Below are 5,880 nucleotides of genomic sequence, written 5' to 3'. Positions count from 1 at the left end.
TCTGAGTCCAGATGGTTAAAGGTCAGAGCACAGGAGGTTAAAGGTCAGAGCACAGGAGGTTAAAGGTAAATTAACAACAAAGTCCATGCTCAATAATCCAGGTATACAATCCAACAGTTTTCAGTCAGGTCATCTGGACAGTTTCTTTTTTTGTGTGTTGTCAGTCATGACTGATGAAGCCTTCCGAACCAAAGGTGAAAAGTTTCAGCACAAAACAAGAAACTGTCCAGATGACCTGACTGAAAACTGCTGGATTAAAGGTCAATTCTTTTCAGTTTATTTATAAAGCGCCAAGTCATAACTGGAGTCGTTTATGGCACTGAACAAAAACATTCTAAAACCAAGTTAACACTATTTCCCTGAGGAGCAGCTTTGAGTTTAACTCATCTTGAACAAGCATGAAGGCGACAGTGGAAAGAAAAACTCCCTCATGAGGAAGAAACCTTTAACAAAACCAGCTCAGGACAAGCGGACATCTGCTACGACCGGCTGGGTTTGAGCGAAGTGCTCTGTTAGGAAACTGTGGAATAATAAGATCTGTAATATAAGATGGAGCTAGGTTGTTGAGAGCTTTGTAGGTTAGAAGTAAGATTTTGAATTCTATTCTGGATTTGACAGGGAGCCAGTGGAGAGAAACTAAAACTGGAGAGATATGATCTCTCCCAGTAACTCCAGTTAAGACTCTGGCAGCAGCATTTTGGATCAACTGAAGACGTTTTAAAGAAGTATTTGGACACCCAGATAATAAACCATTGCAATAGTCCAGTCTAGACGTGACAAATGCATGGACCAGTCTCATATTATGTAAGAAATTACAGGTATAATTTTAATTTTTTTCCTTTTAGCTGCTCCCTTCTTCAGGGGTCACCACAGCGCACTAACTCACATGAAGACTTGGCAAAAAAAAAAAATTACTCCGGATACCCTTCCTGACTCAACCACAGATCACCGAGCTACCACAGCCCTCTGTGTGGAGCAGAGAGCTGCTGTCTAGAGCGCCCGGGGGAGCAGCGAAGGTGGAGACAGGTGTGGGTGCTTCACCTATCCTACCTACATTTTTGATGCTGTTGGTACCAGGAGTTGAACCGGCAATCTTCCGATCACAGGCCCACCTTCTCTAACCTCTTCGCCACCACTCTCATTATGATATATTGATATTATTATTATTGATATATTGATATATGATACCATCCAGGGTGTACCCCGCCCCTCGCACAGTGATTGCTGGACATGGGCACCAGCGACCCCCGTGACCCAAAATGGAATAAGCGGGTAAAGATAATGGATGGATGATATATGATATTTTATGTGAGAACACATCATATTATGTTATTATATTAACAGTCCAAACATATATCAGGTCAGAGTACAGGAGGTCAAAGTTCAGGGTACAGCATTTAAAATGTTTTCCTTATTTATATTTTGCAGTGTGTTTAAAATACGGTATATTTCTGCATTATTTGTGTTATTTTAGCCATTCAAATGTCAAAATGTTCATGGCATTCAGGAGGTTAGACTGTAACTGCTTTTTTAAACCCGAGTTCTTTTCAGAACATTTCACTTTATTTACAAATAGTCTTCCTATAAAATTGCACTGAGATCTTTTCAGCTCCTTTAAATACGTTGGTCTCTTTAAAATTTGAATTAGATTTTTGACACCTTCTCTGGGATATGTGACAACACTGTACACCCATCATCACTTATCTCACTGTTCAGGGTGGTGCCTGTGGAGACGTGACTGTGGCACTCTTCTGGCCAGGAGCTGTTGGAAGGACCCACACCCCTCAGCATATAGAGAGGTCATGTTCCATGTCCAGCTGGAAAAAATCAGATGAAAGGTTCTGCAGGAAGATTCTGGGACACCTGGCAACCTTTTCTGTCATTTGTTGAGACCTTGTCAATGCCTGTATGGATTATTTGTGTATGTGTTACTGGTCCGGTGTAGGAGGGATGAGGTGGGAGGGGATTTTGTTCTGTGTTCTTTTGTTTTGTTCTGTTTTCTTAGTGTATGTTTGTCTTCTAAAAAAGCAAAAAATTAATAAAAATACTTTCTTTAACAAAATGTTGAATTGAAAAACTTGCTCTATTTCTAACTTCTGAAGCTACTTTTGGTTTACAGATACAGTTGTACGTCTGGCGTTTAGCTAATCGTTTGCTACTTTTAGCCAGTCTTTTGATGCTTTAGCTTCTAGCTGTACTGTTGATTATTTTATTTGCTAATAAGCTTATTTTTACTTTTAATTACCCTTTTGCTAATGTAGCCGGGTGGTAGATTTATATTTTCCACTTTAGTTGAATAACTATCCTGTTTAAGGTATTGAGGTGTTTATTTACTTTTATTTTTTTGTTACAGCAGAAATGCTGTTGAGTAATTTTGTTTTGTTCATGCCATTTTATTTGTTATTTGCATATTTTGAACACTTAAATATTTTCATATACAAACTGGATTCCAAAAAAGTTGGGACACTAAACAAATTGTGAATAAAAACTGAATGCAATGATGTGGAGGTGCCAACATCTAATATTTTATTCAGAATAGAACACAAATCACAGATCAAAAGTTTAAACTGAGAGAATGTATCATTTTAAGGGGAAAATCTGTTGTTTCCAAATTTCATGTAGTCAACAAATCCCAAAAAAGTTGGGACAAGTCCATTTTTACCACTGTGTGGCATCCCCCCTTCTTCTTACAACACTCAACAGACGTCTGGGGACAGAGGAGACCAGTTTCTCCAGTTTAGAAATAGGAATGCTCTCCCATTCATGTCTAATACAGGCCTCTAACTGTTCAATCGTCTTGGGCCTTCTTTGTCGCACCTTCCTCTTTATGATGCGCCAGATGTTCTCTATAGGTAAAAGATCTGGACTGCAGGCTGGCCATTTCAGTACCCGGATCCTTCTCCTACGTAGCCATGATGTTGTGATTGCTGCAGAATGTGGTCTGGCATTATCGTGTTGAAAAATGCAGGGTCTTCCCTGAAAGAGATGACGTCTAGATGGGAGCATATGTTGTTCTAGAACCTGAACATAGTTCTCTGCATTAATGGTGCCTTTCCAGACATGCAAGCTGCCCATGCCACAAGCGCTCATGCAACCCCATACCATCAGTGATGCAGGCTTCTGAACGCAGCGTTGATAACCACTTGGGCTATCCTTGTCCTTTCTGGTCCGGATGACATGGCGTCCCAGTGTTCCATAAAGAACTTCAAATCGTGACTCATCTGACCACAGAACAGTCTTCCATTTTGCCACACTCCATTTTAAATGACCCCTGGCCCAGTGCAAACGTCTGAGCTTGTGGAGCTTGCTTACAAATGGCTTCCTCTTTGCACTGTAGAGTTTCAGCTGGCAACGGCGGATGGCACGGTGGATTGTGTTCACTGACAATGCTTTCTGGAAGTATTCCTGAGCACATTCTGTTATTTCCTTGACAGTGGCATTCCTGTTTGAGGTGCAGTGACGATTAAGGGCCCGGAGATCACGAGCATCCAGTAGAGTTTTACGGCCTTGACCCTTACGCACAGTGATTGTTCCAGATTCTCTGAATCTTTTGATGATGTTATGCACGGTTGATGATGATAACTTAAAAGTCTTTGCTATTTTACGCTGGGTAACACCATTCTGGTATTGCTGCACTATCTTTCTGCGCAACAATGGTGGAATTGGTGATCCTCTTACCATCTTGGCTTCTGAGAGACACTGACACTCTGAGAAGCTCTTTTTATACCCAATCATGTTGTCAATTGACCTAATTAGTGTTAATTGGTCTTCCAGCTGTTCGTTATATGCTCAATTTCCTTTTTCCAGCACTTATTGCTACTTGTCCCAACTTTTTTGGGATTTGTTGACACTGTGAAATTTTGAATCAACATATTTTTCCTTTAAAATGTTACATTTATTCAGATTAAACTTTTGATCTGTCATCTATGTTATATTACGAATAAAATATTGACATTTGCCATCTCCACATCATTGCATTCAGTTTTTATTCACAATTTGTTTAGTGTCCCAACTTTTTTGGAATCTGGTTTTGTAGTTGGTCTCTGTTGTTGCACAGTTTAGTCACCAGAGGACAGTGCTTAAAATCTATTACCATTTTCACAAGACTGGGTATAAAATGCAGATATCATATAATCACAGATATCATATATTCATAGATATCATATAATCACAGATTTCATATAATCACAGATATCACATAATCACAGATATATAATCACAGATATCATATAATCACAGATATCACATAATCACAGATATATAATCACAGATATCATATAATCACAGATATCATATAATCACAGATTTCATATAATCACAGATATCACATAATCACAGATATATAATCACAGATATCATATAATCAGAGATATATAATCACTAGATATCATATAATCACAGATATCATATAATCACGGATATATAATCATTAGATATCATATAGTCAGTAGATATCATATAATCACAGATATCATATAACCACTAGATATCATATAATCACAGATATCATATAATCATAGATATCATATAATCACTAGATATCATATATTCACAGATATCATATAATCACAGATATCATATAATCACATATATCATATAATCACTAGATATCATATAGTCACTAGATATCATATAATCACAGATATCATATAATCACAGATATCATATAATCACAGATATCATATAAGCACTAGATATCATATAATCACAGATATCATATAATCACAGATATATAATCATAGATATAATATAATCACAGATATCATATAATCACAGATATCATATAATCACTAGATATCATATAATCACAGATATCATATAATCACTAGATATCATATAATCACAGATATATAATCACAGATTTCATATAATCACAGATATATAATCACTAGATATCATATAATCAGAGATATATAATCACTAGATATCATATAGTCACTAGATATCATATAATCACAGATATCATATAATCACAGATATCATATATTCACAGATATAATATAATCACTAGATATCATATAATCCCAGATATTATTCAATTCAATTCAATTAAATTCAAAAATACTTTTTTAATCCCAGAGGGAAATTTTTTGTTGTTGTAACTCATTATCCTCATTTCATTAAGAGATGTTATAGACACTGATGGCTGTAAACAGGAAGGATCTCTTGTAAAGGTCCATCCCACAGTGGATCTTAAGGAACTGGCTGCAGATGCCGTCTGATCCGTCCACCCAGACTCGGCTGACATCTCGGTTCCCCTCGGGCTGTAGGACCGCCCAAATGCCGGGCAAAACTCCTCCCAGAGCGATGGCCACTCCTCCCAGCAGTCTGCCGAGCTCCTCGTCACTGCGGACAGTCAACTGTATGTGCTGAGGGATGATCCTGTCCTTCCGCTGTCACGAGCCGTGTTTCCTGCTAGTTCCAGGATCTCAGTGGTCAGGCACTCGAGCACAGCTGGCAGGTAGATGAGAATGCGTCCACAGAACATCCTTTTCAACTCACTTGAGATTTGGGGCTGTAGTTGAGATATTATTTGAGCTTTTGAGATGTTAATCAGCTGCTGTCGGTTGTAGAAAACTGCCTTGTTGCCATGGTTACGCATCATAACAAATGTCCCAAAATAAAAAAGTTTCAGTAAAAATCCTTCCAGCTGCACAGCATCTGATACCAGAGGAAACAACCATCCAAAAAATGTGATTTACATCCAGAAAAAGAGGAATTAAAGTTTCCAAAAGCAAAATCTCAGAATGAAAGTAACAGAGCTGCTCCAACATGCAGCCACCTTGAGCGGCGCAGTTCTAGAACATATAATTACTAGATATCATATATTCACAGATATCATATAATCACTAGATATCATATAATCACAGATATCATATA

This window comes from Nematolebias whitei, chromosome 13 (genome assembly GCF_014905685.2).
Source record: "Nematolebias whitei isolate Nwh7 chromosome 13, NemWhi1, whole genome shotgun sequence".
NCBI lineage: Eukaryota > Metazoa > Chordata > Actinopteri > Cyprinodontiformes > Rivulidae > Nematolebias > Nematolebias whitei.
The sequence above is the reverse complement of the archived record's forward strand: the minus strand, read 5'-3'. Positions refer to the sequence as shown.